The sequence below is a fragment of the Falco peregrinus genome, chromosome 6 (genome assembly GCF_023634155.1).
Source record: "Falco peregrinus isolate bFalPer1 chromosome 6, bFalPer1.pri, whole genome shotgun sequence".
Lineage (NCBI taxonomy): Eukaryota > Metazoa > Chordata > Aves > Falconiformes > Falconidae > Falco > Falco peregrinus.
Window position 1 is genome coordinate 50,562,401 of NC_073726.1, and position 24,905 is coordinate 50,587,305.

The window sequence follows — 24,905 nt, forward strand, 5'->3', positions numbered from 1 at the left end:
AGAGGCTCTCAAAGACCACAACTTCATCAGACAAGTTCAGCAGAGAAACCTTAAAAACCAACACATCTAAAAGCACCCCCAGTAGCATAAATCAAATGAACTAACATTTTATTTCAATCCAGAATTGTATGTACCATGAACCCCCAAAAGTGCTTTTGCAGCTTGGTAAGCATAATGGGTACTCCCACATTTTGAGTCTTGGGGTGGTAGGTGAGCTGCCTGACCAATATATATCCATACCAAGGGCAGGCGCTGAGACGATGGCTAATAGCAGTTCCAGGGAGACAGCAACAGCAGTGTAATTTTTAACAAACCCTAATGGTGAACTGGACTGAATTGCTTCCAGGACAGCCTTGCCTGAGACTGGCTGTCCTTTAGGAACACAACAATGAAGCAGCAATGGTCTGGCCATGGGGGAGAAAGTATCGGCTCCAAACTGGGGAAGTGCTATGTAGGAAAAGCCACTGCAGTGCAGGTAGCTGGTTGCTGGCTGTTTTTGAGCTCTGCTAGTACGGTACTTGCAGAGTAATAGCACAAATCCATTCACTAGTCATTTCTCACTTTCTAAGAGGCAGCCACGGTCATACTGTCTCATCCCATCAATACTTGGTTTTATTTTTTTTTTTTATGTTTTATCATAAAATGCTTCCCAAACGTTTTTTTCCTGCTTTTTATAGCAGTGTAAACTACGGTTCTCCTACCCTGCTCTCTTTTTTTTTTTCTCCTCCTTTCTCATGTTTGATCAAAGTCCTTTAACTGGCCAGATTCTCCATCAGTTCTAGGATTTTATGCTTTTTTTTTTTTTCTCTGCATGTAGACGTCATGCCTTTGTTCACGAAACATTTTTCTACTCTTTCATCTGGTTTGAGGCTGTAACGCTGTGGTGCTGTGGTGGCACCTGAAAGGAACATGTAAAGAAGAAACAGTTAACATATGAAGTCCAGTGTATTTTTTCTGATACATTTCAAATACAGTGCATATGAAAAAGTGATTTGAAATAACTCTTGCCTCTCACATTCCTTTATTTCTTTTTTAACTTTCACCCTCTTGATCCTGCAGTATTGCAGTAAAAGAACAAGAAACTAAAAGAAAAAAATGAAACAAAAAATGTTGTGAGGAAAATTAAATAGAGCAAAAAATATTTTAACTACTTTAAATTATCATACCCATTCACAACAGGAAACACATTATGCACTAATCCAGAGCTCCTGAACAGTCAAGAGGAAGAATTTGGAGCTGATAAAAATGCAAATGTTTATAGATAGGCCTCTTTCCTAAGGGAGGGGTACACGATTTCAGGATGAATTGCATTATATTGTTTTGTTTCACGAGGTCATTGCTTGGCTGCAGGGGTGGATGATGGAGCAATTCGGTCATTGTGACACCTACAAGATGAGCTAAAGGTCATTTGTTTGCTTATTTAGATGGATGTCTGGTCTTTTAGGCAACAGACTGATCTGTTAGGATGCAGGGTACTGGAACCATCACAAGATGCAGCCTCCATGGCCCTTCGGCAACAGGGGCAGGGACCCAGCCTGGAGCACAGAGAACAGCAATCTTTTCCAAGGTGGTCTGCGGAGAGTGGTCAAGCAGTAGTACTGGCCTGAGAAAGCCGACTGGGAAGAAATGTAGTTGGTATGGAAAATGTTTGGCTCTGCAAACCCCATGGAAGCTTTGGACACTCATCTGTCCACACTCAGAACACAAATATTCTCCCAACTTCTCATGCTTTCTCCATGCTCTTCAGTTTCATCAAATTTAATTCACTGTCTGAGTGTGAACAGGATCAGTACTAGCAGGATAGTAAAAAAATAAGTTTCAAAATGAAATAAAGTTAAGATATATGCACAAAACTACAAAAAGTCTGTTTTCTATTTTCTCTTCTCAGGTCAAGCCCATCATGCAATTTTGCCAAAAGGCCCCTAGTTGACACTGGACAGTGAGGTGGTCCACTCAGACCTTGGCCACCTTATTAATTTTTGACCAAATATTGTCATGAGCAAAATACTCCAGTTCATACTCTTTACGGTAAATGTCTCATAGTAAGTAGATCAAAATCAGGCAACCCACTTAAATTCTCTGTGATACATTTTCTGCAACTGTTAAAATGTGTGATGCTTCTGTTGTTAGAGTCGGTCATGGGATGAGTTGAGCTATTGTCACTCATTTGTCAAGTCTGGCCTTTCCAAATTGTCTGCAAATGACGCTGAATCTTCCAGAAATGGTAATGTTTCCTCAAAATTTAAATGAAAGATCTCCAGAAATATTCCTTTGTGCATCTTGGTTTTACTTGCTTTATAAAATTGGTGACCTACATTACATGGAATGCTTTCTGTTAGTCAATTACATGTCCTAACCTTTAGAAATAGGAGGAGTACCTATTTTCTCACAAAAATTATGAAGAGTGTTGTAGCTCAAGGATTAATTTGGAAAACAATTTGAAATCCTCAGGGAGAGGGCTCTTGTAGACCTAGAAGAAATTCCCTCTTACTCTCAGTCAATGTGTTGCGTGTTTTTATGCTATCTTCATATATCAGTGCAAGAGGAACATTAAATAATAACTATTTTGTGCCTTGAAAAATGTATCCACTTAGAGAAATCTGCCATAACAGTGCATCAAAAAATTAACGTTACATACCCCTCCCACCTTTGCTTCCTTCCTGTGAAGAAAATAGGATATTATTGCCATTTCATAGACAAAGAACTGAAGCACAGCCTACCTACTTTCCTGCAAGACAAAAGTAAGCCAGTACAGACATGTACCCAAACTGCAATGCGTTAAACACATCATCTCCTTCTTAGCTGTTCCAAAGCTAATTTTGTCTGCCTGAGAGCTAGGAGATATGACAGAACAGTGCAGAACACATCTGCCAATCTTATAAAGCTGTATCGAGAAATGCAATTTTCAAGTGCCTGGGGAAGCCTTGCTCAGCTACAGTGATCAGTGCAGAGGGTGCTGAACTGCAGAACCGAATGTAAGAGAATTTTATATGCATTCAGATAGTTTTATATTCTCCTTCTGGGAATAAATGCGAGAAACCTCCTCAGCTGAACAGTCTGCAGGATTGCTTACCTCAGTATTATGATTTTCCAATTGACCTCTAGATATGGAGAGGTAAGGTAGTATTTTTAGCAACATCCAAAATGGGCAGGAGCCATTTACTGCTCACAGTCTCTTTTGATTGCCTCTCTTGAACAAGGAGAAAAATGTAACAGCCATTCAGGTAAGAAAGAAAGAGACAATGAAGCTCAGGCAAGCCATGATAATAACGTAGTTAGGATGATTTATTTATTTGCCAGTTCTTGTGGGATGTTTTGTGCTGACTTCATCCTGTTGCTTTAACCCTCTAGGCTCTGCACCATCTCGGTCTGCAACAGTAGTGATAAGTGAGCTTCTCCGTTTCATTTCTCTTGCAGCGCTGGCTCTGGCAACAGTGGGATTTGAACGGTAACAAAGGAGAAGCCGGGTATTAATGGCAGACCCAAAGAACCTGACAGCCTGTGCCACTGCTGGCCAGTCATTCCAGTGAGATGCCTAACAGAAGGGCGGGTAGGATGTCAAAACAAGGCTCGAAAAAACACACAAAGGGGTTGTAGAATTACGTATGGGTTATGGATGGGGATTTTTCATTGCGGCGGGGACGCGGAAGATCTACTGCATTGGGTGGGAGAGGAGAACTCAAATCAGGGTCTCCGATTTCCAATTTAATTCCCAACCCTGTTATTCACTCACAGCGTCAGCCCGGACAACGCTTCAGGGCTCAAACGTTTCTAACCCCGTTTATTTTTCCTTCACCGATCAAGGAGCCCTCGGCTGGAGAAAGGGAGGTGCTGAACACCTGCGGCCCCCACCCCTTCCTCCTCCTCCTCCTGCGGGAGCGGCGGGCACGCCCGATGGGAAGCTGGACCCGGTGTCCCCCGGTCCCCGTCGCCGGCAGCGAGCGACAAGCTAGCTCCCGCCGCTCGGACCTCAGCGGCGCCGCGCAGCCGGGGATTGGGCAGCTCCCGGCGCGGCGCGCTCCAGGCGCCCAGCTCACCCCTGCGGCCGCAGCTGAGCCTCACCCGGGCTCCGCCGGGCTCCCCGTGCCCGCCGCTGAGGAGCCGCGAAGCCGCCGGTGAGGCCCTCGCGGCCCCCTCAGGCCCCGGCCCGGCGCTCAGCAGCGCCCAGCTGCCCTCAGGCAGGGGGAGGCCGTGAAGCGACGCCGCCTCGGGCCCCGGCCGGCACGGCACGGCATTGCGCGGCGGCCCCGCGCCCCCTGGGGCAGGGGAGGACCGCGCCCCGGGCGCGCCGCCGGACCGTTAGGGCGGCCCCGCGCGGTCACGCCTCCCCTCACGGCGGCGCCACCGCCCCCGGGACGGCCCCGGCCCTGGCCCCCGCCCACCGGGGCAACCGCCGCACCTCGGCCCCGCGGCCCGGCTGCCGCCCGGCCCGCCCTCCCTGGCGGAACCACGGCCTCTCCCGCCGCCGGGGGATCCCCGCCCTCCCGAGGCAGTTCCCAGCCCCGCTGGCGGCGGCCCGCGACCCACGGGCGGGGAGGACACGCCGCCGCGGCCCGCCCCCGCCCCGCCCCGCGGGAGCCGCTCGTGGCAAAGTCACCGACCCCCGAAGCCCGCCGGGCTCCATCAAACGCCGCGGCCCCGCCCGCCGACGTCATGGAAAGAAGCGCGTCAGCCTCCCGCCCGCCAGTGGCGGGAGCGGGGGGCGGGGAGAGGTGCGGGGCCCCGCCCCCGCAGGCGCCGTGCCTATCGGCGCCCCTCCTCCGCCTCCCCCATTGAAGACGCAGCACGTCGGGACCCCCCTTCCCCGGCCGCGCGAGGGGCCCCGTCACGTGGCCGGCGCTCCGCAGGCGGCGAGGGGGGCGGCGGGGACCGGCGGCTGCGGCGCTGGGAGGGGAGGGGGCGGCGGGAGCGGACAAGTGAGTGACCGCGGCGGGCGGGCGGAGGAGGGAGGCGGGCGGACCGCTGCGCCCCGCCCCGCCCTGCCCGGTGGCGCCCGGCTCCCGTAGCGGCTGCTCTGCGGTGCTGGGGCTCGGCGGAGCGCTCGGCGCTGCCCGGTGCGTGTGGGGGAAAGGAGGCGGGCGGGCCCCGGGGAGCGGCGGCGGCGGGAGCGGCCGCCGGGAGGGCGAATCGCTGGTTCCTGCCGGTGAGGCGACGGGGGCGGGGCGGGCGGTCCGCGCCCCCCCCTTCCTTCTCCTCCTCCTCCTCCTCCTCCTCCTCCCCCGGCTCTCCCCGCGCCGGTGCCCCCTCCCTCTCGCCTTCCCTCCCCAATTCGGTCGCCGCTTCCCCCCCGCCCCCTCTCCCGCCCTCCTCCCGCGGCCGCAGGGCGGGGGCGGTGGGGCCGGCCGGCCGTGGGCAGGGCGGGGAGCGCGGGGACCTTGTGCGCTCGGCGAGCGGGCGGCGGCAGGTTCACGGGCGCCTCGTCCCGGCCCCCGGCTGGCGGCTGGCTGGTGGCGGGGTCGGCCCCGCGGCGCCGAGGTAAGTGCGGCGGCTCCGGGCGGCTGTCCCCCCGGCTGGCCGGGGCGGGCAGCCGCGCGGCGGCAGGTGCAGCGTTGCTCCGCTCCCGCTGCGGGCCGGGGTGGGCTCGCCCGGGGAGGCGGCGTGCGGCACGGCGGGGGTGGCGGCGGCAGCGGGGCCGCCGGTGGTCCTGGGTGCCGCGCTCCCAGGCTTTCGCCGCTTTTTCCCCGCAGGTAACCGAAGCGCGCACCTGGCCCCGCCGCCGTGCAGCCGGGGCGCGGCGTGACCTTGAGGGCAGCGGATGCGGGGCTGAGCCTCCGCGGGAGCGCAGCCGCCCGGCACGGCGCCTCCACACCGCCGCGGACCCCGCGGCCGGGCAGGGCCGGCACGCCGCAGCCCCCGCCGGGCGGGCGGGCGCGCACACGCCGCGGATTAAGGTGGTGCTCAGCCGCCGCCTGCCCGCCCGCCGGGTTAAGTAGCCGGGATTAGCCCGCTGCGGCTGCACGACACCGACATCCTGGGCGCCTCTCCGCCGCCCCGCGGGGGCCGGCAGTCCCGCAGCCGCCCCCGCCGCCTCCTCCTTCCCTCGCTCGCCCGCCCGCCGCGCCCCCGGGGCGGTGTTTTTGGCCGCAGCTGGGTCGTACGCCGCTCTCCGTCGGGGCGGGCGGGCTGCTTTGATTTGTCGATGCCCGGCCCGGCTGCTCATCGACCGGCGCGGGCGGGGGGGGGGGATGAGGCGCCCCTTCGGGAGCCGAGGGGGCGAAGCTCTGGCGGGCGTCGCGCCGCGGGTGAGCGCGGGGCCGCTCCGCGGCGGGGAGCGCCTCTGACGGCGGTGTCATCCTCGTCCCGGCGGTGCGTGTAACCTTTGGATGTAGCACCACGTGAGTCCGGGAGCGGGCCGGAGCCTCCGCCGAGAGATGGCTGGCCGCTGCCCGGCGCGGGAGGGAGCGCTAGTCGCTCACGGTGGAGCGGAGCGGGAGGGCGGGTGGCCGCACCGCCGAGCCCCGCCGGCTGTCGGACAAGGCTGAGGTCGGACGGGTTCGGGCTCTCGGCAGGAGAGGTCTCACGGACGGCTGCCGGGTGGAGGTGGCCGCCTCGCCTTCGGGAGCGTTTCTTTGAGCGCGGGGTGCAGCCGTGCGAGTGGAGGCTGCGGGGCGCTGGGGGTGTCGGCTGAGCCCCCAGAGTCGTTTGGACATCGGTAGCTGTGGACGAGTCTGTCTCAGGTCTGGCAACCGTTTTGCACGTAACGGGAGTGTGCAGCGCTGTGCGTGTTTCACGCTCGACATAAATTCTTAATAATATCGAAATGTTTTTTTACGTTTCACTTTTTAAACTGCATGGCGGGGCAGGGGAGGAAAGATGCACAGTAACAAAATTTCGGGGCCTCTTGGCGTTTTACAATCTCCATTACAGAAATACTTAAGGATCTATTACCTACAGTTTTCTTAAATTTGCAGCTTCAGGTGCTGAGGCTTTCTTCTCAAGGTCTGTTCGAAAGGAACTGGTGATAATTCCTTGTGCCTTGTCTCAAACCGCCATTCTGAGAACGTGTTTGCGATGGTATCTGGCTTAACAGTGTTTGGGGGGTGACAAGCCAGGTGAATATTCAGATCGTGTCCCTTAACGTGTCTCTTTTTTGGAAGTGAAGTCCCAAGCTGAATGTCTGTGAAGCATGTATTGCATCACTGGCGACTGACAAACCTGATGTGGAGGGGGGAGAAGGGAGTAGCGTGCCTTTGGAGAGCCACCACCTGTTGAAGAGCTGTTGCATCTTTAAAACACTGGTGGCTCCTAATGAATTTGAGTTGAAATAGTGTTTTTAAGTGCTCAAAAAGACTGTGGCTAGATAAGTTGCCAACTCCTTGGTTCATCAGGCAGTGTGTGTTCAGAAGGTGGTAGCTGTAGCTATTTCCAGTGCCTTCCCCCCCCGCCCCCTTTCACCCCTGTTTGGAGCTTTTCAAGAATTTGTTCCAAACACCACAAATCGTGAATTCCAACAGAAGTAAACTTGCGTATCTTTAAACTATTGGCTCTTTTGGCAGGAATAGCTTCCAATGTACTAGGACTTTAATACTTATGGCATAATGAATGGAAACTCTCTCGGTGTCAGTGGAAAAAGTGGTCACTGAATTCAGTGAGGGGAAAAAAACCTCGTACACTTCAATGTGAAATTGTCGTCTGTAATAGCATCAAACAACATTGGGTGGTCTAGTGTATTGCTGCTTTTCCTGTTTGTTACGGTAACCCAACCTGGGTGGGTTATCTGAAGAAAACAGGGATCCTGTGTTGTGCACAGACACTTGCAGGTTCTCCTGATCAATGTTGTTATCTTGGTGCTGATTGCAACATTATTACTTCAATTCATCCAAAGGAAAACGCTGTTCACCATGTGGGGAACCAAAATCTAGTGATAAAACCTAATTTTAAAGGGAATTGTGTTTGGCAACTTAAAGCAGAAAAGAGACTAGTGTCACATTAGCATTGGGTAAACTGTGTATGGGTTTCTTACAAAGTTACGTTACATATAGGTAATGGTATAAGCAAATCCTCATTCGGGTAATATATAATCAGTTAGTAATTGGTGGGTGATCCTACCAATTAAAATGCTCTGCAGTCTGACGTTAGAATCTCATTTAGAAAGTGATTCTTTCATGGCCCACAATATAGAGAACAGTCAGCTGTTAAAATCGAGAACCACTAAACCATGTTGTGGAAGCTTAACAGGAAGCTGAGAGGCTTGTAAATGTCTTGCAGCTCAGTCATGAAGTAATTACGTTTTGGCTTTTTTTACTGTTTGGATCTATTTGGAAAAGAAGAATATGATAAACTGGAGACAGTCATAAGGTGAAGATACTAAGAAGGAAGAAACAAGTTGAATCTGCTGAAGCCATCTCAGAAACTGATCCTTTGGAAGAATTAACTTTGCCAACATTTAAGACATTTAAGATTTTAGAGCTAGGAACTCAGTGTTAACCAACAAGTTCAAAATGGACCTGGCAAAGCAATCAATAACATGCCATAGCAAGCAAGTCTCCCTTGACATAAGGGTGGACAAGATAACCTAAAGTATCTTCTAACTCAAATTTCTTCCATTAAGGTAGACTAAATATTAATGGCACTGAGCATTCTTTACCACTGAAATGTGACCTCAGTGATGTCTTTCAGTGTTTGAACTGTTTATTTTAATATGTTTTCTTCCTTTTTTTAAAGGGAAAATTAACACTAGTGCAACAAGGACACACATTTTGCCCAGAGTTGAGGTGGGGTTTCAGTCAGGGCAATTTAATCTAATGCAGAATAATGAACAGCCATGATTAGCCCGGGGCATTTAAATGTAAGTATCTTTTGAGAAATAAGGAAGACTACTTGAATCTGTGGCAGATTTTGTTACAGAAATGCATGCTTACTTTCCTCCAAAAGGATCAATAACTTTGCAAAAATATTTTAAAATTTGTACTCTTCAGTATTCTCAACTTGTCTTAAAATGAATAATAATAATAAAACAACTTGTTTAAAGCTGCTGTTCAGGAGATAATGATCTTTCTCTGTAGAGTATTTTAATTAAAAATCAGATAAAATCTAGGTGTTACAGTGTTGTGTCTAAAAAGCTAAGATTAGCCTGGCTTGCTATAGTGTGTGCAACAGTCTTAAGTAGGTTTATTTATTTAAACCTGTTGAGTTTTCACTTGAAAGCATAATTTTTATTCCTCCTTACAAATTTAACTGATTGAAGAACAAGGAGGGTAGGGGACATGAGGTGATACTGTTGCCTGTTTGAAAAAGAAAAGTGAACCTGTGATGACTTATGTAGAGGATGGGTATTCCTTACAAGCATTAAGAATTACTAATCTAATTCAAAATGGCTTGTCTTTATATTTGGATTTCTTCACTTTTAAATAACTCACTAATGTTAGTTTTCCCCTAGCTTTGGCTTCAAATAGTTGAAAAGACCACATTCACTAATCGCACAGCAGAGTGATAAAAAACAAGGAAGGATTTTTTTGTTCGTGAAGCTACCCAAATGTTTGTATCTGCATGTAAAAAGTGAAAATGTGCTCAATATCTCTGAAACAGGGCAGCTGCATACAGAACATGGAAGCAAAGCCAATGATAAGCAGTATGGAAGGAGGATTTCTGGGAAGTAACATGTACCGGGCAAAATATTAGACTAACACATCTTGGAACAGTTGCACCTTCTCGCACCAAATGTAATTTCAATGCAAGTATATGGTATTGTCCAGTTTCTTTTATTTCTAAATTATCAGGCTTTTGAATATCAGTTTCTAGTTTTCATGACAGGCTTCACTTGATATGAACAGTAAATTTGAGGGATCTGCCTATTCAGGGTATTCATATTCCAGTAAACATTATGAAAGTGATTTCTGCTGCCAGTTATAAATCTTATTCTAACTGACAGATGACAGCAGGAGGTGTTATAAGTTTAATTTTGGTGAACAGCAAAGTAGGCATGAGGCTTTCTCAGTTGGTATTTCAAAGGTCTGATGGGAGAAGAAATGTAAAGAAAATGTAGGAGGTGTTTTATTGTTTGTTTTGTTTTTTTAAAGCCAGAAATAGCTCTGAAAATAAGTCCAAATTATTTTTGTCCTGTAAGAGATAAGATGTAGCATGCTATTACAAGACAGAGAAGTAATATCTGCCTTGCCTTTGAAGGGGAATGGACTGAGGGGGAGGGTATACTCTCCCTCCCCTTACTGCTGTTTGCAACTGTGCTGTGCAGTTGAGGAGTGCATGGGTGCATCTTGAGGATGACAGAGTTGACAAGCATTGGTGCTGGCCACTACATCTGTCAGGTTTAACTACTTAAAATGTGACCAGTCTCAGCAGTCTGGGCAGTGTTGGTTTATTGCTGGCTATTTTCTGATGCTGCTTTGGAGGAGAGAGTTAGGTAAGTTCCTGCATGGCCTCCTACTTAGAGTGAACTTTGGTGGTCTGCATGTCTCAGTTTTTTTTAATATTGCTTACGAGCTGGATGCTTCCTTAATTCCCAGTGAGCACAGGAAACACCGTGTTCTTAAAGCACACTTCTGCAGAGCCTATCACTTGTAATCTGCTACCCTTACTTGTGCCCTTATATTCGCAGAAAGATAAGGTGGCAGCAAGGAATACAACACTATTGGGTTCTGACCACTTGGTGTACAGTGTCTGGTCTATGAAGAGGAGGCCTGGGATGTACCATGCTCTGCATAGTCAATGGCGACAAACCCCATCTCAAGGCAAAAAAGATGATTCAGCTGCTCTTGCTTTAAGCAACTGTCTGACTTCCTGGGATGCAGCCCAAGGGTCAAGGGTGTGCTTTTTTTCTGCTTGTCTTATGTATCATTGAAACACAAACTTCAGTTTTAATTTTTAGATTTTGAATTTGAAATGACCTTAAATCACATGCACCAGTGGAAGAAAATCCATGTGCTCTTTTTGCTGGAGCGTTACAGATGTGCCCTTACATAGGAATCACACAACCTTTCTGCACTTGTTTTTCAGCAAGTGACTGGCAGCTTGTCCACATGGCTCTTTCAGGATTGCTTCTGTGTCTATGCAAATACCACGATGTATTGCTTGTGTGTACTTTGGCTTCCTGAACTACTGTGTTTGTAATGAAATCAAGACTTCGTGGGTCTTATGTGATAACATGTTTTTTAACAAAAAAAAGTAAAAAAAAAAAAAGTGCGGTATGGCAGAATAAACTTCATCTGCAAATCAGATCAGAATATATACCTGGATTTAAAATAAATCAAGAACAACTGATAGTTCCATAGGTGGACAGGAAGAAGAATAGACATTAGCTGTGTTTGGTGGAGTTTTTCTACCACAGAAAGAAATAGCCATAGTACTGTGCCCCTTGTTAAAATAAGGAGCTTAGCCACTAGCAGTAAAGAAGTCTTCTTGCTACTGCAAACTTACTTTAGGAATACTTTATGTAATATTATAGAAAGTTCTGAGGATGGGCACCATGACTCTCCAAAAGCTTGGAAAACATTTGGTTTCGTTTGGTAGGTGTTTCAAGAGCTGGGAGTCTTTTAAGTCCTGATCAAAAGACTTGCTAGTCCCTTCTGTTAATAGAAGATGGTTGATTGCTTTTTTAATATTCTGAAGTTATTGCACACTTTTATCATGGCCTTCTGAAGCTGCTGTGTTGATACGCATAATCCAAGAGACTGAGAGGACAGTGAGACAGCTTCATTTGTACTCACGTATTTGGCTTGTCATCATGAGCGGGAAGTTTTATGGCGTGGCTGAGGTGGCCTGGCAGCTACTTTAATTTCCACCCTGTCCTGGACTGCTCAGTAACTCCCTCCTCTTTCGTGCCATCTCTGCTCCTTTGCATTTACTCGCTGCACCAGTAGATTGTATTACACAATCCTGGTGCACAGACTCCAAGCTCTCCAAGTCAAGAGGCAAGGCTCGCATAAGGAAGGCGGCACAAGTCTTCAGATAGGTGGTGTGGGAATGTGTGGTCATCACGTGAAACCATTCCCTGGAGAGTATTAACCTTTTCATGATGAAGAACTTGAAATTATTGTTCTGACAGTAAGTCAGAGAGTAGTTTGAGTGCCAGCCTTCAACTAATAGCTTTCCAGAAAATAGTATTTGCATCTATGCATAAAGATCTTTGTACTAAGTAAAATATTAAAAATATTTTAACACATTAGCTATATGCCTATGTTGTTTCTGATACTGTAGTGGAGGAATTTTGTGATCACATTGTGCATCCAGACTTGCTTTCTGAGGTTTTTGCTTAGATTGAGGAGGTAGTAACAAGAAATGGGTAGAAAATGACAGGTATGGTTAGCCTTTAAGCTGAGAAAGGGTGCTATTTTTTAACCTCTTTTGCCTATTTGGATATAGTAGACACTAAAGCAGGATCTTATGTGCATATTGAGCAGGAGTATTTTCATTTCCTTCTAGGTGCTACTGCTATCACTGTTGATACTGCACTTTAAATTTCCTTGTGTTGCTTGAGTCTGCCAGTTTTTCTTCACTTGAATGAAGCTAGTACACAACTTCATGAAACCTATGGAATACAATGCGAATCAATACATAATTAGAGCAACATGTAGCAGTCTCACTCTGGTGAGGTTGTATGAAACTTGAAATGATTTTAAACTGGCTGGCAGGATCTGTGCCAAGTGACTTTCAAACATACATAGTTGAGACTGACAGCTGAGGAGGGTAGGGAAGGTGCTCTACCACTGCTAGTACAAATTCTGTTTATTAACAACTCAATTCTGTTTGTGTTCAGGTACTTTGGCTCTGAAATCTGTGTAGTTGACAGTGACAACAACTTTCTTTTACATTCTGCAATGTGAAATGTCTTAACGTCTTCACGAAGTAATTTCAGACGTGTGTTTAGGTAACGGGTAGATCTGGCTGTAGTGAGTGCAGATCTAGGGGTTTGTTTCTAAACTGGAGCTGTATTTCTAAAGTGAGTTGAAAGAGATCTGGTAATGAAGTACTGAATTATCTAAGTTTTGAGAAAAGCATGGTCTCTTGCCCTTCATCTTTGTTTTGGTTATTTATTTTTTGTGTGTGCATGTTGGTTTTTGTTAGTGGAAGCACTCATACTGGAGCTATCCTCCAGATGGAGATGGCTGCTCACGTTGCATACCAGGTTACAGGAAACTTTTGAAAGAGCTTTAGTACAAACAGGCACTTTCAAAAATAAAATACCAGCATATAAAGCAGTGGTACGTGCTAAGGTTAACATCTTGTTTTAAGTGAACAATTCACATGTGGCTTTCTTTTTTTCCTTGTTGATCCTGGCATTGCTGGGCACTGGACAGCAGCACCTCAAACTGTATTACCAAAACCACTCAGAAAAGGTTGTCTTGGTTGTACGAGGTCTGACACTCTCAAGCTGCAGTGCAAACGTAAGCTACCTCAAAGCAAAGCACAGTAAATCAGTTTACCAGATGGAAAATACAGGGTGTGGATGTTTGAAGGGGAGTACTCTGTTTTCTGGGAAGATGCTGTAGTAACGTTTTTGCAAAGCAGACTACTCATTCCAAAACTGAAACACTGAATTTGCATAGGCTTGAAGCTTTATGTTCTCATTCTATTGTTGAATCTAACGCTGGCAAAATTATTATAGAGAAGAAAGCTATATGTATAACTATGGGGGAAATGCTGTGAACTGGACAAAATAAATACGTGTTACTTTGAGGCAGTGATCATAAGCCAGGCCTGTTTCAAGCTCCTGATGGGAGTTGCCAGAGGCCTCTCCTGGCCATTACTGAGCCAGCAAAGTAAAAACACCACTGAAAGGTTTTCCTGCTGCGACAGTTGGGAGTAGCTGGGGATGGCAACATGTGTGCGGTGCAGGATTGCAGTGGTAGAGCTGCTGGGTGGCCTGGGTCCCTGGTGGTGAGGGTGAGCAGGAAAGCTGGGGGCTGCCCTGGCACCTGTCCCCCTGCAGTGGGGCTGGAGGAGGAAGGCTGTAGGAAAGTTCCTCGCCAGGCTGCTTGCCTGACAGGGGACCCAGAGTCAGCAACAGAGGTCTCCTGTGCCAATGATGACTACTTCGTGCCGGCTGCGTTAGCAAGAGCGTGGCAAGTGGGATATTGGCCTCTGTTGTGCTCGTGAGGCTGCATCAGAAGTGGTGTCCTGTTTTACATCTCTTCAGACAAAGAGGCTGGCAGAGGGTCAGTAAGCCACTTGGGGTCTGCCATGTAGTGTGTGGTGACAGGTTGAGCAAGGTGGATTTTCTTGACCTGGAGGGACTGTGGTGATAGTTTTCATTGGGGCCTCACAGAGAAGATGCAGCTGGGCTCTTCTTTTTCCTGGGATGAGCATGGGGGTGAGAAGAAGAACTTCCATGACTGACTTGAGCTTGTGAGACATGTGCTGCACTGGAAAGGGGCACTCCCTGTCATCTGTGTGACCTTCAGGAGGATCTGCCAGTATTGCTGCTGTCTCCCTTGTCATCAGTTCTCATCAAGGGGGCTCTCCTCTGACCTTGAGGTCAGGTGTGCATCAGTGCTGGCATGGGCCAAGGTACAGGACTATACCCTCTGGCAGTAGCACAGGCTGGGATATTCATAAACGAACTGTGAAACCACATCCTTCCTCTGGTGTGTACCTGCTCTGACACGGTAGCACAGCTGCTGGATATGTGAGTTCATCAGCCCAGCTGACTGACTACACTTAACTTCAGCAGAGCGATCCTGGCCACTCACATAGGCATCTTAAACTGAAACTGGTTACTCTGCGCCTCTTTTGTTGAAGAGACACGAGCGTGTCTAAGATGAGATTCATGTGACTATTTTAGATCACATGCTAGGTGGCTAAATTTAATCTTTCAGCAGAGAAGTTTTAATTTATCCATTGCCTATTTATAAAAAAAAACAAAAGCCTGAAGTGCCTACCTTAGATTTAGGTGTTATCATTTGGTCAGGTGAATCTCGCATGTGATGGGAGGAATGTAAACTTCTAACCTGTGGAATGCAAAACAGACTTCAGAACTTCAGATGGCACCTCCAGGTGGCGAGACAAGGATGGGGAAGAGCACAACTTCAGCACTGTCTTCTAAAAAAAGCTCTTGTATCTGCTGCATGCTGTCTAATTATTGAAGTACTAAATCTCAGGGAGTGATTAATACTGGAATCAGTAGTTGTTCAGGTGTGTGCTAAACTGTAAGGTCTTCAGCTTTTCCGGTTAAAAGCTGAGATAATAACAAAGCTCCATAGATCCTTAAAAGCAGCTGTAATAATTTTTAAAGTATAAAATTTTGTAGAATTTGCTGTAAAAGCTTATCAAAGAGAAGCGCTCCAAATATACTCATGTTTTAAGGGGCTTTTTAATGTTTCCCCCCCACCTTAACTGTTCCATGTAAATGGATCACATGTTTTAACTTGCTAATTAGAAGCCTAATGTCAGTCTCTCAAATGTAAAGGCTATTGTAAACATAATTATTTAGGATCTTAACAAGGCTCCAGTTGCAAGATGAATTGGAGTTGTGGTATTGTACCCAACCAATAAATTGCTATGTGAATTTTTGGTGTTCACCTTGCTTATACACCTGTTTATGACTTTGTAGTCATAAATTCAGTCATGTGTTTTGAAAAATGCATCTTTCCTGTGAGTATGGTTTTACATTTGCTTGACTCAAGCAGATTCATTGTAGTTCTGTGCCCCGTTTTGAGTAGGCACTGATACTGGATTATCTGTGTGGTGAATCTGGTTAGATAACCAGTCTGCCTGAAAAACAGCAGGATCAGCTTCTCATGTTATCTGCAGAAACTTCACTGTTGTCACAAGAGACAGCAATATCTTGGGGAAGGGCAGGATGATCAGAGTGATTGGTATGCATCCTGATACTTGGCCATCACCATGTCTGTGATGGAAGAGGCAGGGGTTTTCCTGCAGTGGTTACCCCACATAAAGCATACTAGCAGCCTAGCCAGAGTCCTGGGAACCAACCAGGCACAGCACACAAGTAGGGAATGCTGCTGGAGCACTGAATTTCAACAGCCAAACTGTGAGGTGGTCTCATTCCATGCTAGGAGTGAAATTTTAGTCAGCTATACAATATGCAACTGTAAACTCTGTAAGACGGGAACCAGTTTGGCCCACTTTGACTTACTCATTTGGTGAATCTGCTACATGGAAGTGAAGCTGAAAAGTGAATACTGCTTTCCTGTAGGAAGTGGGGAGCAGAAGCAGCCATCTTAACTTGCTTACAGGTGGTTCTTCTATTTTCAAAACTTGAAACAAGTGAAGGCTAAGTTCCACAGCTACAGGCACATTTTTCTTGGGTAGGTAGTCATCAAAATATAATGATTCAAGCTGTCAAAGCTTTTTAAAATTCATGTGAAGTTTTAAGATGATGGAAGCTTACCTTTTCTGTGGGAGGAGGAGCTCTTTTGGAAGAAACTTTTGAGACTAAGGAGCTAATTGCACGTGAGCTCTTCATATACAAACTTTTAAACAGTGGAACTTAGAAATAGCCACCCAGTAAAATAATTTGATAAATGCTGAAGATTGGCAAGAATTTTGTATTAGCTTAGGCTCTTGCCAACAAGTTGAGAAATACTGACTTTATTTAAAAAAAAAAGGAAAATCTTGTGAATTTTGCAGTCTAAACGGGCGAAGAGTGTAGAGTTTTTGCCAGGAAGATGTTGTGTTGGCCTAGAGCTTAGCATTCACCTCTACGAGATGGCAAAAAACTATCAGTCTGTCTGCTTGAAGCCTGTTCTTTCAAACTGTTTCCACAGCCACCATGGTGTCAACACTGCTCAGTTGTAATTGCCAACTCCAAAGCAGGCTGATCAATGGAAATGCTAAATAAAGCAGCAGACCTCTCACCTCAGAGGGTGCATAAAACCAGATTTGCTAGCAGGTGCATGCTACTGAACACCAGCAGAAAGGTTAGCTCTTTGTTATCTTCCTGGCTTCTTTGTTAGCGGGTCATCTTGAACTTAGATTTTCCTCAACTTTTCTTCCAGGTGAAGCTGCTTTTTAAAAAATGAACAACCAAAAGGGTTTAGCTTTTCTGAAACTGAGGAGCAGCAGAATCCATAGGAATAAAAAGTGTTGACTAGCTCTAATTGTAGCTATATAATGTTTTGGGGTTTTTTGGCATGAAACATCAGGCTTGTGGTATTTCTTAGTGCTGTTAGAGTTGATCCTGCCATTTTTGTCAGATGTCACTGTAAGATGTTACTGCTGGTTGGGATCAGAAACAAAACACCAACTCTACTGGCCATTGACATCCATGTCTGTGAAAACCTGGGGAAGTTCTTGGCATGCTTTAACCGCATTAGGTTTGCCGGCAGAGCTCTTTTAGTGCTTTCTTACAAGGTATCTTTTCCGAAGCTGCTAAGTAAAATGATGTCTGTACTCCCTCTGCTGGCTCTGCAAAAACAGCTTTCGTGAGCTTAAATAATCACGTATCACCTCTTTTCAAATGTGCCTGTGTGGAATTCTGAGTTAAGAACAGTTTAATGTATGGAAGAGGGATTTTCCTGAAAAATAGGTCAACAAATAGTTACTGAAAGCTAATCAGGTGTCTCAGATGCTATCTCCTGATATAATGGTAAACACTGGTGTTGTATATACCTTTGTAATTGTAGTCTGGTCTGTTTTTGTGTATCAACGATTGGATGGGGCTATACAAATAAAGATACCGAATACTTGTAGTACATCTAGTCAAACATCTGAGCCCTATTTTTATAGGTTGTGTGTGCTATATGTACATAGAGGTCTGATATTTGGAAGCCTCTGGGGATGGTGGGGTGGGGGAGAGAACTTGTAGCCTTCCATAAATTACAGTGCTCTGGACACTTATTTGCTTATTCTGAGACTACTGCTTTCTTCCTAGGTGAAGAGATAATGGATATAAAAATTCTCAACCAGAGTGGAAGAAGTTCAGGCCTTGAACAAGGCCTTGGTATAGATAGGCGTTATGTCTATAATCAAAACAATTGCTCTTGGAAGTCAACAGATGTCTTTAAATGCCAGTGCAGTTCATTTTATTCTCTTGTTTTCTCATATCATTAGTCTATAATACTACTATTCTAGTTATTTTGGTTTTCTGTAGTTTAGGGATGGTTTAACAGTTTCAGAGGACTGAGCGAATAACCTACCCTGCTATACCGGTCAGTAACTGGTCTGAACCTGGGCAAGTGGAATAACAAGCCAAACTGCCTTTTTAGAATTTGCTTTAGTTCAGGGTATCTCTGAACAAGAACCCCTGAACCTTGTGATGAGAGAGAGTGCCTGGCTTCTGGTTGTTAAGTCTGAGGAGGTTTTCTGGCTTTTCACGCATGCAAGGTACATTTTGCATTTCCTGGAAAGTGCAGTCTTTTGTCTAGATGTTCGCTTGCGTAATTCATGAATGTCAAATATTTCAGAATGGTAAAACTATTGTGCAAACCCAATTTTAAGAATTCAGTGAAGCCAAACACCCTGTGGTTCTTCCTGTTAGATTTCTCTTTGGGTATACCTGTGGCTGTCTGCAGGTGTCTTTAGGCATTGCTGGACTGTGAAGGGACTGCTTGGCTGTGTAGAAACAGGCAGTTGCCCACAAGAGTTAGAACAGGTCTTTCTCTCACAGTGAGTGTATTCCCCCTACCAAATATCCTGTTCTTCCAGTTTTTCCCTTTGGGCATGCTGTTGTGGATTAAGGTCTTGAAGCTAAGCCCTATGACTTGGATAATTGCCCACTTTTATGTTCAGAATTTAGAGTTTTACTGCCATGCTCAGTAATCTTTTGTTTTAACGTCCAGTGTTGTATTTAAATCGTTTTCATGTTACTTGACAAGTAAACCAAAACTTGCTGACCTGCATAATATAGGCGATAAAATTTAGCTTAGCAATGCCTGCCTTGAACCCTAATCTTCTCAAGCAAGAACAGCTGAGGATTTTCAGCGCACAGGGAAATGCTTCTATTTTCTAGGAAAGCCTACTGTATTTTAGAAACCTCCAAGTTAAGGAGTCAGAGATTGCTAATCTTAAAGTAGCTTAAAATAATAAAGTAGCTTAAAATAGCTTGGCTTAGGCTTTCTTTGAGCAATTTTGCTGTGAGGCAATTGTTTAAATACTTGAAAATACTTGCTCGGTGAAAAATTTTTTGACAGCTAATGGCTTATTTTAGTAATAATTGCTCAACAAGGTAATGTTTTATTTAGTAAGTACCTACTTTTTGAGTTTTAAGGAAGAAAGCAGTCTCGAAAGCTGTTTAGTCTTAATTATGTGCCTAAAGCACTATGCCTTAAACTAGATTGTGGTTTTGACAGACAGCTGTGTAATTGTCTGAAATTGTTTGTTCCTTCACACTTACTTTTGTTGTAGATTTTGACTGTATCATACTTGATCGCTTTGCTCAATCCCTTTAATTAGATAACCATCCTAAACTGTGTTCAAATACCAACAAAATAAGGTACTCAGCACCGAAACAAAACCCAAACAAACAAAACCCCAAACCCCTAACTACCACCCCAGTTTCCTGCTGTTTTGGTTAGAGGGAAATACTTCAATTACACCTGGATACATGTGTAAAAAGCTAACTCCTCTAGCAGGAGTGTAGCACACCAAGAATTAACTTGTTACTAATAGTCTAGAGAAAGTAACTAGTTTCTCATATGGAGTCTACAAGTGCAGAATACAAAAATATGCAAAAATGTTTAGTGTAAATGCATGTTTTGAAAGTGAACTGTAAGTGTTTATAAGCTATGCTGCTATACCTGTGAATCGTAAACATATGAAGGATATTCATCATGGTGTTAGTATAAATTTGTCTTACTTTAAAGCATCCCTTCCCTCCAGAGAAGGAGAAAGCAATGTTGTAAAAATAATGGAAGTAGACTCAAACTAAGAATTCAAACATGGATTAAAGGCAATGGTAGAACTTGGATGTCAACCTGCCTGACACTGTGTACAAACTTGAATATATACGTAACTTAAATGAGCCAAATTCATAATGTAACTTTGAAATTAGGTGTATAGTTTTTTAACACGTGAGACTTTTTACTGAGGAGTCCTACTTCTTCCTAGCCAGTGTTTGGTACCCTGCGTAGAGAGAACTTTTGAAGTCTGAAAGTGTGGAAAAACAGGTCTGCTACTTGTTACTAGCAGACCTCATGCTTGCACAGTTTCATTCAAGGTCTTACCTACCTCAGGTAGGTTTTTTGGAAACACTGCTGAAGTCATACTTAATTATAAAGGTGTTCAGATGGCTCATTCCTGTACTTGACAAACTAATTGAAATAAGTAATTCTTAATGAGACTGAAATAATAAGCAGGCTTTTGGGAGAACACTCCTAGCTCAGCTGCTTTCTAGCAGTCTACTTTTTCTTCTCCATTAGAAATGGAGGCAGGCTGCTCTGTGTCCTTCAAGCTAAAGAGTCTTTTGAAGGTGCTGAGAAAGCAGGTGACTATTCTGGGAGGAAAGCAGGGATACAAGAGGCTGCTTAGAACTGTGGAGCACTGGGAGGCAGAGAAGGAAAACTTCCATGCATCTTCCAAAATTATCTCTAGAAAGACTGAGGCCAGAACTGTGGGAGTTTTGGTTAAGTCATGTTATCTTTTGTTTCATGGTGCTGTGTCACTCTTGTTTCATGATACTCTGATGCTTTTTTCAGTCACTTCCCCCCAATGGGGAAACAGTCATTTCCCTCAGTCCTGCAAATCTCAGGCTAGATGAAGTTTTCCACTTCTCTACTCTGCTCTACCTGTTTGCTGTGGTAAGGGAAACTTGTGGGCTGCAGGGCTTAAATTAAAAATGTGATTAGCTTCTGATATCGGGGATGATCTGAGCCCCTACTTGGCTGCATGGGGAAAGAAACTCACACCGAGCTGAGGTGTGCTTGTCAGATGTGTAATTGCAATGGCCCTTTGAGGAAGTTCATTTGAAACCTTCAGCTGGACATACAGATCTTTTTTCTTAAGAAGAAATTGTGCCTTCAGCAGTGGCTGGTTGGAATTAGTCTAACATGCACAAATCCAACAGTTTGGCTGGTTGTTTGAAGTTTGTCACTTGAGGAGCTGACACTGCCCTTCCCTATTCCCTTTCTTCAGAGATACTGTGTGCTATTGCTAAAAACAACCTGATTGCAGAAGTTGCGGAACGTTGCTATGTGCCACTGTAAAATAAACAAACACTTGTGAGAAATAGCTTTATGTGGACGGAAGAAAATGGGTCTGACTTAAATAATAATTCTGACTCAGCTGTCATTCTGGTTGGGTAGGCTCTTGGCCCTGAGGGTCAGCCACAGCTGAACGAATGGCAGTGGGCTCCCAATTCAGATGCTGTCTTTTGGAAGAAGGAATATTGCCCTTATTGAAGTAGCCACTAGAAATTACTGCTGAGGGTTCAGAGCTGCTTTAGCAGGAGACCAATACCTCACTGTGTATGCCAATGGTAGTTATGTTTTAGGCGTCCAAGTGCCTGGTGGTTTACCACATTATTTCTGATAGCTTTGTGCTTTGATTGGGCAGGGGAGTGAGGGAAACAAATATCAGATTGTCAGTACTGAACAGGTCTAGCTGGTTGCTACAAAGTTTTCAAGGCATATTTCCCTACCTAGAGGAATAAGCATTGTGCCAAAGCCAGACACCGCTAGTTCACCTCCAGATTTGAATGCTTACTGTTAAGACTGGAAGCACAACTGTCTACAAATTGCTTTAGCATCCACTGATACTGGTGAAGAGTTAAGACCTTTGGTTCAGGGGAAACTGGGGGGGGGGGGGGGGGGGGGGGATTTCCTTTATTGGATGGAATAGGACTTTTAAATATGTGGCTCCATTTGCATTCTTTTCCCCAGTCACTTTATTCTAATGAATTAATCATGAAACTGATACCTTTGCGCTCTCAGAAACGAAAGTTATGCACAGTACAGATCTTCACACCTGACGAGTTTAGAAATGAAGCTGCAATTGTTAATTGTGCATAGCCGGTTTGTACAGCAATTATTAAATAGCCTACCAAAACTGAGAATTAATTAAGCTTACTAAATCTGCTTGAGCTGTGATTTGACGGTCTGGTGAATTTGCTGTTTGGTTCAGACTGTGTCTGGCCTTGGCAATAAAGTGATGTATCGTGATTTTGGTGGCCTGTCACTTTACCTGAAATAACAGGGAAAATGAAGCTTTCCTTGAGTGGAGATTAATGTTATCTTAAAGGTGGCAGCGGTGTAGTTCCATGTTGAAGATGCTCCCAGCATTAGCTGAACGTGTATCCCTTAAGTTGGCATATCCACACTGTGTTTATGACTTTTACAAATAAATCAACTGTTCTGGCATTTTGTGGGAAAACTTCTCGGGTGAATCTGCTTTGATAACTTGTTCAGCCAGTAGAAACCCTGATATATAAATCTTCTAGCTTTATTTTGTGTCTGGCAGGATGGAAAAATCCTTTCTCAGTGACTGCTTTCTGTGCCTGGCTGCTGCAAGTAGCTTCCTCTTGGACCGCAGAGAAGCGAAATGCGTGGCTATGATCACAGCTAGCTAGTGGGAGGGTGGAGGCTTGGTACTGTGCATGGTGGTTTCTATCTGCTTGGATCTGGAGGAGACAGATTGCATTGCTGTCAAGGAATTTGTCCATTTTTAAAGGTCATGGAAGTGCAGGAAGGAGGCAGCAGCAGTGGAAAAAGGATTAGTAAAGGAAGGGGGTGCTGAAAACTGGTTGGAGAGCTGTGCGTCCCATGAGAGACGGACTTAGAGCAGGACCCAAAATGAAATGCTGTCTCTCAGTGGCTGAGGTGCTGTGAAAAAGAGTGAAAAGGCACACACGAAGTTACTGTTCTGAGCCCGGAGTTGCCTGTGTGACTGTTGCAACAGCAGTCTTTTGCATAGCCTATTACTTTGTTAATGCAGTTGCTAATTAATGTAGGTGGCTTTTCCCAGTGCAAAAGAATAAGGGTGGCAGGTGTTAGCTGCAGTGTTGTTGGTGTCAAATAATGAGAGCGACTTCAGGACCTCTGTGGGTGGAAGTCTTACGCCTTGACACTGTAGCACAGCCATGCCTTTGGTCACATAAGGATGTGACAGACTTGCTGCTTGCGTTGCTAGTCTTATGAAGAGATGGGAATCTCAGCTTTGTACATCCTGTCTACTAACAGCTCTTACACGCTCCCTGTCTATGTTAAAGAAACAGAAACTGCCAAGAGAATAATTTATTACCTTAAATTGAATGGTGGACCAGGGATTGTCATGTAACTTGTACTGATCACACAGCATTTAATTTGTCATTTTATGGACAAGTACCAGTAGCTGTATTGCAGTAATACTTAAATGTATGCAAAAAAACTCCAGACCAGCAACCAAGCCTGCATAAATGACAAAGTTCTTTAATAGGAGTAGCTACAAGAGCATGACAGTGCAGGCAACACGGGAATTTAGCCTTTAAGTGGGTGTCAACTTCAGAAAGATCAAAGAAAAAAAAAAAGGTATAATCACGAGGAAGGACTAGTTTTGAAACTGGAGATGTGGCTGAGGATGAAGCAATATGTAGCCTCATGAAATGGTAAAATGTATCAGATAATACCATGAAGCGCAATTTACTGCAGACGCTTCTTATACTGTACCAGAAAGAGGAGGCCCACTGGAATGAATTAGTGAGCTAAGCTCTCAAAACTTACCAAAAAGAGCTAAAGGGATGATCAATGTAATCATAATGAAGAAGTTTGCAAGAGATTCCACATCAGTGTTTCTTATAAAGCCATACAGTGGATTCTCAAATTCAAATGTTGAGGTTAAAAAACAAACAACACCCCCCACCCCACCCCCCAACCTCCTCTTGTCGCCACCAGCAGGAGCAGCAAACTTTGCAGTAGTTCTGAAAAAGTTACTGAAGTGTAGACTAAGATATCTGAAGTAAAAAAATTTGGCGCCTTACGAATAGAAGATGTCAAATGTAATTGCAGTTTTTGAAAGGATTTTTTTCAGAATGACTCTTTAGTCTGTTTACTTGGTATATTTCTGGCAGGAGGGATTAATCACCATTATATTTATTTATATATTATGTGTTTACAGTTCAATAAGCATATAGAATATTTCATCATACTGTTTCTATATAGCAGTAAGCTAGGCCAAGGTAGCAAGAAAACCCTTAAAACTTACCCTGCTAAGTTAATTGTACTGCCCCAATGGAAAGGAGTCAGTCATATGCAGAGTGACTTCATGGAAGTAACTAAGTGTACTCTCACTAGACGCAAATACATCTAGCAGTTTTAAGGCTAATCTTAAATTTGTCCCAGTTTCCTGAATACAAATAAAATCGGGTAGGGATGGACTTTTGCCCTCTGCCTGAAGGCTCAGAGCTCTAAAGAGCCTCTGGCACCTCTTTGATATCAGGAAGCATGGTTACAGTCAAAAGCATACCGCTCAGCCTAAATGGATATTAATATGAAGGAATACTTTCTAGAAGAAAAAAGGGGGAGTGTTCAAATCAGGATGAGATGGTAAATGTCTGATTCTGGCTGAAGTGTTATATGCAATTTAACTTGAACATGTTTTAATTTAAATGGGTGTGATGTCCTGAAACAAGGTTTCTGGTATTAAGAACTCCTGAAGTTGACTTGGAGCTTCAGAACAAAAAAATTTCCGCTAATGCTACTTACTGTCTAATAACATGGGAAGGGAAGAAAATCATTGTTCAAACTGACTAAAGCCATTTCAATGGTATGCATGTATGGTGTTGTGGGAATTGAAAGATGGAAATAAAGAAATAACATCTGAGATATGTGTTTAGCTCAAAATGTATCAGAAACACAGTTAAGGGGAAGCAGCAAAAAATTAGAGGGTTTACCTTTTTTCTCAAGACAAGTAATATACCTGTAGGAATAACTATTATGAGGAAGTCAGCTGCTGTTTTGCTCAGTCATAATTACTGTCAGAGCTGACCAGGCGGATGCATTGCTTACAGACACGCACTAAGCTTAAAATGCAACAAGTGACTGAAATCCAGGAATCCAATTCCAGCTCTGGACAAAATTTGA

The 24,905-nt window shown here is 45.1% G+C and overlaps 1 protein-coding gene across 6 annotated transcripts in view; it reads left to right on the forward strand.

The window, feature by feature from the left end:
- Positions 1–4,786: 4,786 nt before the first annotated feature.
- The window catches only part of ATP2B1 (ATPase plasma membrane Ca2+ transporting 1), a 66,024-nt gene continuing 45,905 nt past the window's right edge, over positions 4,787–24,905 (forward strand). Inside the window, exon 1 of one of the 6 annotated variants that reach the window (XM_055807514.1) lies at positions 4,787–4,916. The gene's annotated coding sequence lies outside the window, so the exon portion shown is untranslated. The other 5 variants (XM_055807513.1, XM_055807515.1, XM_055807518.1 and 2 more) reach the window with 5 other exon arrangements.